This window comes from Tyto alba, unplaced genomic scaffold (assembly GCF_018691265.1).
Source record: "Tyto alba isolate M040663 unplaced genomic scaffold, T.alba_DEE_v4.0 Super-Scaffold_30, whole genome shotgun sequence".
NCBI classification, from domain to species: Eukaryota; Metazoa; Chordata; class Aves; order Strigiformes; family Tytonidae; genus Tyto; species Tyto alba.
Genome location: NW_024881305.1, coordinates 6973284 through 6982965, shown reverse-complemented (window position 1 = coordinate 6982965; position 9682 = coordinate 6973284).

Here is a 9682-nt window from a genome sequence, read left to right as displayed (position 1 = left end):
GCGGGGAAGCGCCGGCCGCGCTCCGCGGGGCTCCGCGGGGCTCCGCGGGGCTCCGCGGGGCTCCGCGCCCCGTCTGCGGAGGGATGCTGGACGGGGCGGGGGGGTGCCGGCCGTGCGGGGCCCACCCTCCTCCGCCGCGCTCCTGCGCTGGCCCCGCGGCCGCGGTCTGGGGGGGGGGTCTCGGCGTGGGGGACACGGGGGGGGCAGAGCCGCTGTGCTCAGCACACGTGCTCCCTGGGGCGGTGATGTCCCCAGCCGGGGCCACCGTGTCCCCGCGCTGGGGCAGCCGGTGGCCGAGCACCGGCCGCAGCCCTCCGTGCCACTTTGGCGAGAGGTGGCCCGCCTCTGCCGAGCCTCTGCGGCTGCGGGACGGGGAGGGCCGGGGGACGAGCCGCCCCTGGCTCTGGGCTCCCCTTCCTCCCTTGCCCTCAGACTGTCGGCTGGTAGCTGGTGCAGAACACCCCCACCCCGCGCTCCCCCTTCCCTGGCCGGTCCTTCGCCAGCCTGAAGCTGAGCAGGCATTAGGCTGCGATGGGGAACCTCTCATTTCTGCCACATCCCAAAATGCCTAATTATTTATTGGGATTGTAAACCTCGTTATCCACCAAAGTCCTTTTCGCATTGCCGAGCGCTCAGCTGCCCCCTCCCCTCCGCCCAGCTCAGCTCATTCTGCTCTTTCCTTCCCATTCCTGTTGTTGCAGATCAGAGAGCGACTTCCCCGGCCCGGGAGAAACGGGGACTAGAAACTCGCACTTGGTTATAATCCAATTATACTTGGGAAAACTGCGGCAGCAGAAAGCTGGTGCTGGTAGGGTGCTGTCCTTTTGTCTGAGAGCCCAAATGGAATATTGCGTTACTGCTGCTTCATAAAGCGGTTGCACTGAAAAGGCCGATATTTATAGACCCGTGTGGAAGGCTGTGCGTTTGTTTAGAAGACCCATCACAGCAGAGAGCGTGCTGGGGTCTCTGCTGTTGCCGTTTCATGGGCTTTTCTCTGTTTCTGGATTGTTTTCATTCAAAGAGAGGAGTCTGAGTTCTCTGCTGCTCCGATGGGAAAGGAAGGGGAGGAGGTGACAAGTGCCACGCTCGCCTGGGTGTGCAAGAGGCAGCTGGTGCAGGCAGCGGTGCCAGCCCTGGGAGGGGAGGGCAGTGGGTGTTTGCAGGGGGGGGTCGCAGCTGAATTTAGGTGTTGGTGTGCCTGGGCCGGGTTTCACAGAGCTTTGCACCCAGCGTGCTGGATTCCTCTGTCAACCTTGTTGCTTATTTTGATGCTCTCCTCCGTAAGTCCTGACTACCAGCTCACGGACTGTCCCCTGGCCTTCCCTGGGGGGGGTGTCAGGCCCCCCCTTGCCCACCTGTGTTCAGCAGCGAGGGAGGCCGGGGCAGCCCTCGCTCCTCCAACCGCAGCTCAGCCTGGCAGAGACTCGCATTTGATCTTTCGTTCAAATCAGCAGTGCGCTCGGGATGTCTGGGTGCTCCGTCCACATGAGCTGCGGCGAGTAAATAAACAAGGCTCTGCTTTCAAAGGCTTTCACGATTCATTAACTTCAAAGGAGCGAGCTCTCTATTTTCTTAGCAGGTTGGTCACTGCGGCGACTCGCTCCGGGTGCTGGAGGTGGCGGCTGCTCACGCCAGGGCCCGGCGTCACGCCTTGCGCAGCACTGAGCAGCGGCGAGGGGCAGAGGGACAGTCCCCAGCTGGCGATGCCCTGGGGGAGGAAGGCAGGGAAAGGAAATATAGAGGTGAGAACGGTCTGAGGCATTCCCTGCCCCAAAGAGCGGGTCCGGAGGTGGCTCCCAGCTGGCAGCGTGCTCGGGGTGCCGCTGGGCAGGGTGTGCGGCCAGGGATGTGCCCCTGGGATGTGCTCTGCAGAAGGGTCCCCATCTCTTCACGGGAAGGGTCCCCATCTCTTCACGGGAAGGGTCCCCATCTCTTCCCCCGTGAGCGGGGCTGGCTCTGGCAGCACGAGCCGGGAGGTCGCTCGCCCTCCCCAGCTCCCCCCCTCCCTGGCACTGGGTTCCCGCTCTGGTTGTGTAGACACAGGTGCTGGGTCTGCGCCAGGAGCGTGCAGAGCGACCGGAGATTGCAGAGGGATCACTGCAACTCCGAAATGCCCGTGCTGGGCAGAGCTAGGAAGCTAACCTTTCATGTGGCAGCCCCAGGAATAACTCGGAGCCTTGTATAATTGCAGCCGCCTGGAACCCCAAGGGGAAAAATCACTGTCCTGGGATAACCCCCAGCGCCAGGCCTGCTGGCCTCATGGGAAACCTATTTTCTGAGGCAAGAAAGCCCCTTTATCAACATATTTATTCAGAACTTATTTTGAATGGATAGTGGGGCCTAACCAAGCTCCTGAACTTGTGCAAAACAGACCATGGAGGGGCTGTGTGCCGGCGGGGGCTGCGCAGCGGGCACAGCATCCATCACACTCCTCTCCTCTCCAGCCACAGCGGCCCGGGCGCCGTGGGGACACGGTGCTGGACATTGTCACTGCCCAGCACAGAGAGAGCCGTGCCCGTGGCGGGGTGTCCTGCTCCAGGCTGCAGGCTCCGCGTCCCGCAGCTTGTGCCAAGGAGGATGCCTGGGGAGAAGCAGTCCCGGGGGGCTGGAGGCGGGTAAGGGGCTCCTTGCTGGGACACCGAGGCCACGAGAGCCGAGCGCTCTCTGCAAGCTGCGTCTGTCTGGTCGAGTGAAGGAGCTTGTGTGGTCAGTGCTGAGCCGCAGCCTCGGGCGCGCTGAGCCCTGGCGACTTCAGTACTTGGTTATGAAAGGAAGGTCTTTTATCCCCCCCAAAAAAAGACAACTCCCAATGGCCGAGCAGTCCCCGCTTAGCCCCTGGCTATCTCTCTGAGGTCTGAGATGCTAAGAATACATTTTGGATAGCTACAAATAACCAGAACAATGAATTGACCCTTCACAGCAGCCTCCACCACCATAGAAACAGGAGCCAAACAAACAGGCACGAGCCAGCCCTCTCAGCAGAGCGACGGCATAGGCTTTGTCAGGCTGTCCCCTGGATCCCCTGGTAATTGCTTTGTTCCTTCTCAGATGAACTGATGAATTGTTGTGTGGACACGCAGCGCCCGGCTCGGCAGCCGCGGGGTGTTGGTGACCCCTTGGCCTCCGTCGATACCTGGCCACGCACAACGTGGGGACGGTCTCCCCTCTCGCGCATGCCCGCCGGTGCCCAGCCGGAGGTGGGGAGCCTGGTAAATGCGGGGGCGTGTTGAGGCAGCAGGTCCAACTGCAAGCGGGGGTAAAGGCTGAACAGTGAAATTAAAGCCCTGCCTGATGTCAGACCCAGGTTTCCACCCAGGAGGTTTTGTGCCTTCCCGGAGGCCTTCGCCACCTGCGGGGCCCCGGGAAGAGCCGCTGTCCCATCGCGGGGCCCATCCTGCACCGTGGCATCAGCCTGGCCCGGCCCCATCCCGCCCCTCCCTGCCTGCCCGCCCGGCAGGCTCCCCTTGGCGGAAGGCAGCTCGGTGTGCACGAGCGGCCAGGGTCAGACTGATGCCGCAAATCCAGCTGCGTTACTCATCAAAGTCACCAAAGGCCAGAAATGGCGCAAAACCACCTCAAAATACCTGCGCCGTGCCAAGCAGCCCCGTTTGCCGTCACCCTCCAGAGGCATCTGCGCACTGTGTGTGCGGCGGGGAGCGCGGGAGAGCGGGCCGGGGAGAAACCGGCCATAAATCCTGCCGGGCTCCGCTCTCGGCTTCTCCCTCCCAGCCACGGCGGCCGTCCCGGGGCTGTCTGGCAGGCGCAAGCCCTGGCTGTCATCGGCAGATCAGACGGGGCTGAAATTTGACAGGCCTGTGGAAAAACACGGGGTGACATCACGCAGAGACACCGGCCCACTGATTAATCTCCGAGGTCGTGGCTGCTTTATTTATAACCCGGCAAGGGGCTGAGGTGGGTTTTTACGGGGCCGGAGCGGTGTGGGGTGCCTGTCCCACAGCCCCGGCGTGGCTGCGTTCTCTCCGCCCCTCCAGACACTGCCAGAGCCGCTGAAGCGGGGCTCGGGAGTGCCAAAGCCAGGCCTAAACCAGCACCGGACCACTGGACCTGGCTGGAGGGACCAGTACTGCTGCGGCGCTGGTGTGCCCCATCCCAGTTTCCAGCTGTTTTCTTTGCTCCTGGAGTTCTTGCTCGCCCTCCCCAGGAGGGACAGCTCGGCTCCCCTCAAAACACAGCATGTCAAACTTGAAATGTTTTGTGAAACTCTGTCAAGCTTTGGGGGAAAGGGAAGGTGGTCCCCAGGGCACAAAAAATGTTCCGTTTCTTCATTTTCAAAACCTTTTCCATTTCCAATGACTTTTTGGTCTGTGGTTGTCAACATTTTCATTCTACTTTATAATGCAAAACAAAATTACAGTTAACATAATATATTCTGAGTTTATCAGTTGAAGCATTTCAGTCCATTTCTCTAGGTTTTCTTTTACAGATAACCTGGAAAGCTTTGGGGTGGGTGATTCTGAATTGGAACAGAAACAGGTTTCAAAATGTTTTGCAAAGGCAGAGCTTCATCTCTGTTGCCAAGTGGTAAGTGGCCAAGGGGAAAAAAAAACCTATCAGGTATATCTCTAGATTGTTTCTAAATGGAGAATTTTTCCTGTGATTAATAAAAATGGGGAAATGGGGCCAAATCCTGCACATGCTTTGACCGCAAAGCTTGTACAAACACGCTGGTTGGGCTTTGGCTGGAAAGACGAGGCTTAATTAGTTCCTGCGTATCTAGAGACGTGGGTTGTCGCTGTCAGTGCAAGGAAGGATCTATGTTTCCTTTTCCTTGGGAATATGATCAGTGTCTACGTATTAAGAATAATAATTTCACTAATGTAAGGCAAATTTCTTATCCTACGCAGCTGATGGATAGCGAGGGGGATGCTGCCGAGCCGCGGATGCAGTTCGGGCGGGCGCCTGAGGGTGATGAGGATTTACTGCTGCGGCCACGGGGCTCGGCTGCGGCGATCCCGTCCTCCCGGGCGGGGTGGGAACGGCGCGCGCTGGCCGAGCAGTGCCGGATCCCGCTCACACCGCGGACGATTCTCTCGGCTCGGCAGCTGTGAGTTGCCTTTTCTTGTGGGCTGGTTGCCCGTTCTGCTGGTTGTTGCCTTGTCTTGTGCGCTGGTTGCCCGTTCCGCTGCTGGCGCGGGTGCAGCCCTGCGGCATCGAGCCGCCCCGGAGCCCGCTGCCGGGTCCCGGGCTGAGCACAGGAGCTGCTCGTGGGCTGGCGGCAGCTTCGCAGCAGCTTTCGCGGTCAAAGTTCCCCCGTTTTTCTGTTCTGCCCTTTGAAGCAGTAACGCCGTGCCTCCCCCAGCCTGCTGGGAACGGCACAGACCTGATCTTTCCCAGCCACGTGCTCCCTCTTGCAGCCCCGGTGTAGTCACCCAGGCTGGATGAATCTCCACTGAATTGCTCGCAGTTTTGCAGCTCGGTGTGGCAGGGGATTTGGAAGGAGAAAGAGAAGGTGGAATAAGTGAGGAAGTGCGGAGAGCCCAAGCATAACTCCAAACTAGGGCAGGAAAAGCACCACACATGGCTTTAACCTTATCATCGAGGATGGATTTGAAGTGCTTCTTCAGTGACTCATAGTCCCTGAATGGGCTTGAAGGACTGTCCGCCCGAGAGGAAAGGCCAGAGGACTCCAGATCAGATAACAGGTTATGACAAAGCCCGCACGCTGCTCACGGAGGGCATCTGCCAGGCCAGCGCCTGGGGCTGCTCGGCCCCGTGGGGAGGGAAGGGACCAAATAGCGTTTCTCAGGTGTGGATGAGAGTGGGCAGGGGGTGGCGGAGGCTCAGCCGGAGGAGGATGGGCAGCATCCCTGCCTGCTCCTGGCAGCCCGTGCTGGGAGGTGCCGGGCCCTCCCGGGAGCTGTACGTGGGTGAGGGACGGGACGGGGCAGAGCTGCCGCCTGTGCCTGCGCCTGCAGCGGGTCGGGGCTGCCTGTGCCCGAGCCCCGGCACGCTCAGCAGGACACGGGCTGGGCTCAGCCCCGCCGTGCCGATGGGGAGGAGCAGTCCAGCTTTGTGTGCTCTGGACCGGGCGTTACGCCGAGCGGGCGGCAGCACCAGCGCGGCCGGGGCTGTTAATAAGCCCTCGCCCGCAGCCTGCTGCAGCCCGTGCACCGGCTCTCCGCAGCACGAGGCGCGTGCGCGGGAGCCAACGGGCAAGGCTGCAGCCGAACGAAGGGCTGGGAGACTCAGCTTGCCTTTGGCAGGGATCGGCAGCAGCCTTCCAGAGTCCCGCGTGTGGAGGGGAGGCTGGGAGACCCCCTGAGCCACTGGAGGAGGGAGGAGGTGGCGGTGGCAGCGCTGCTCGCCCCAGTGGGGCAGGGACAGGAGCTCTGCTCGGGTGGGCAGGCTGCTGCCACGGAGGAGACCCCGGCTCCTGCGCCGCCTCGCCGCAGCCGCACGCTGCTCCCGGGGGGGATCCGGTTGCTGGTGTCCCGGCACGGCGTGGCCCCCCGCTCCGAGTCCCGCTCCGGCCTTGGCAGCGCTGACCCTCTGCGGAGCCGCGCTGGGGGGTCTGGCACAGCCCACCACAGGGCCAGGTGATGCTTGCTGGAGCCTCCTCCTTCTCGAAGCGCCCAGCGTGGCTGTTCCAGGCTCCCTCCTGTCCGAGACCCGCCTGGAGTGGGCACGACCTCCCCGAGAGCTGCTCCACAGAGGCAGGCAGTGAGCGAGAGAGCAGCCTGGCTCGGAGCCGCGAAACCCCAGCTCCCTGCAGGGCCTGGGACGGCGCCTCTGGAGCCTTGACTACTTTCCAGCTGGGGTCTGCACCCCTGGTGCCTGAAATCCCTGTGGGACACAGTATGGCCCTTTATTCCCCTCCTGAACTGCCGGGGTCCCCTTTCGATGCATGGTGGAAATGTCTGCTAGGTGTAACAAGAACTGCTAACGATCGTTCAGGGCTGAGAGCTGGTGTGCCTGTGTGCATAGGTGTGCATATACATGCGTATATTTTTAAAAAATGCTTATGTACTAAAACCTCTCCAGCATGCAAGTTGTGAGTCTTAATTAACGAATATCTTCTTGTTGATGCAAGAGTGACATTCTTGGGGGCAGGGGGAACAGGGACCTCTTTCTCCTCTCGCTTATACCCAGTCCTGGCCAGTCTCATTCCATGGGTTTCACTAGGGACTGTTCTCACTGGCGCGGTGCAACTGCCCTCACCCCTGGTGACGTGGGCTGGCCTGGAGCTCAGAGGGGCAGAGCTGGCATTCGTGGTTCTTGCTCCATCTGAAGAGTGTCGTGAAGTCTGGAGGTTCCCGTGTACCCCGGCTCCCGGAGCGAGGTAAGGTTGGGGCAAACAGAGACAGGCTGAAATACACGTTACAGAGCAAAACGTGCTGTAAAAAGCCCTCTTGGTATTGTGCCTTACATGAAAGATGCTGGTATGGTTCAGAGGTTAACTTTTATCTCAAGCTCAGCTAGAAGCTGAAGAGTTTTAGCATTTCTTAAAATATCAGAAAAGTAGGAAAAAAGAGGACAAATTCTGATCTCGGTTACGTTGGTATTAATGGAGAGAAATTTAATGGAAGACTGTAGAAGCTTCTGATTTACTCTTGTGTGAGATTGGATAGAAATAGCCCAAAGAATCTCATTTCTGCTGCCCGGATTCATCTGCACAGCAGAGAGCTATTAATGCTCTGTTTCCTTGCCTTTGGTCAATACATCTTGCAAGGCAGGAGGAAGCTGGATTATGTCTGCAAGTGTCCCAATGTCATGCTATGTCGGATAATGAACTGTGGCTAAATTGGATCAGCTTTTCAGTTGCCAGCCTCTCTGAAATCCAACAAGGAGTCAGGGCAGCAAGCTGTGCTTTCAGCCCCGGTGTGCCAAGAACAGAGCATTTGCTCTGATAATCCTGTGTGCTGCTGTGCGGGGAAGCAGTGTCAGGCAGCTATTGTGGAGATTGCAGGCTGGAGCAAGCAAAAATCACTGTTAACCTGGAAATTGAATAGTTCTGTTTTCCCCGGTGCTTCCCCGTGCCTTAAAAATGTCCGGTCTGGTGCGAATCTGCTGTTCAAGGCAACAGAGGTGCAACGAGAGCAGCAGCTCGCTGAGCTGCATTTCTGCTTTGCTTTTGACCCGGTTACTCGGTTAATCCTGGGGGGTGAGGAGCGTGGCTCAGGACGCATGCAGGCTCTCTGGAGGAATGCGGGGAAGACCCTTATGTCAGACACCTGAAGGTTTGTGTTTCCGTGGAAATTGAGGGTTTGATCTGGAGTTACTAGAGAATATTCAAAGACACCACCACACACACACACACACACACCCTGCCTTTGATATCAGGGGTATCAAGCGTGGCAGGGGTGCAGCTCCTCCCTGCACGTCTGCTGTCCGGCCGTGGTGCCTGGTGTGGCGGGGCACCCCCTTCCCTGCCCAGCACCCCGCAGTGTGCGTGCCCCGAGGAATGGCCCCCCGGCTCCGGGGGGGCTCCCACCCGCTCCTGGCGATGCTGGGATGGGAGCCCAGCGCCAAGGGCGCTGCCGTGTGCCGTCCCCTCTGTGACCCGCCGGCCGCGGCTCACCAAGAGGCTGGGTGCTGTGGGAGAGGTGACAGCGGTGGGTGCTGCTGGGGTGGCAGAGGGCCGAGCACCCTGACAGCCAGAGCACAGGGGCCTCCTGGTCCTGCCTGGGGAGATGCTCGGGGGGGGCGGCTGGACCCCCGGGGAGCCCAAATCCCCCGTGGCTGGTGGAAAGCTGAGCCCGTTCCCCGTGCATGCACGGGGAGCTCAGCCCAACCCTTTATTATGACATTTCAAACAAAACAAGAGCGTATCTCAGCCCGGGGACGCTCTGGCAGCGGGGGGGCTGCACCGCGGGCAGGGTGTCTGTATTTTCACTGCCCTTCCCGCGAGCGTAATCCTGTCAAGGGCTGAGCGCCTGATTCAGCTGTCCTGCTCTGCGGCTAATCCTGCCAGCAGGAGCATTATCCCATTGCCGGGGGAGGCTCGCCGGCCCCCCCAGGCACTGGGGCCACTGGGGGTATCTCTGGCCCCCTCACCCTCCCCGCGGGCAGCCCAGGAGTCCCTGCCTCCGGCTCTGCTCCCTCCCTTTGGGAAGCGAGCCCCCCCAAAAGCTGGGGAACTGTGTGCCGCCCCGGGAGCCCTCCGGGCTCGTCTGAACGTCCCCGAGCAGCTTACGGCCCGCGGGCGTTACGGCGGGCGCTCATCGGGGCTGGCCGGGGCGCCGGGAAATCCCCACGTTGATCCCGTTTCCCGCTTTCGGGGCTGCGGCGTTCAGTGGTCTCACAGCCAGGGAGTTAATTAATGTTCCTCATTGCCGGTACATTTGCCAGGCTTTAAATGCTGGTTTTGCTCACGTCGCCCCTTCACTTCTGTGATTTGCCCTTATCTCGGGGAGCTTCGTCCTTCTGCCATTGCTGGATTCGTACAGGCAGAACCGCAGCGGGGGTTGTTTCACTGGTGCCTGCCCTGGTCTCTTGGAGGATTGTAAATGCTCTGTAAAAATAAGATTTCTACAAAATAGGCCACTTTAGTTGCAAAACTCTTTGGACAAAATGTGGTTTTGCCCATCTTTCTCCTGAAAAAAGAAAAAAAATCCAGTTCTGAGAAATCAGGAATATGTTGATAGAGCCAATAATAAAATGTGCGGGTGCTTCTAGCCGCTGTGAAGTCCCACAGCCGAGAGGAGGTGAGGAGATCCGTGGG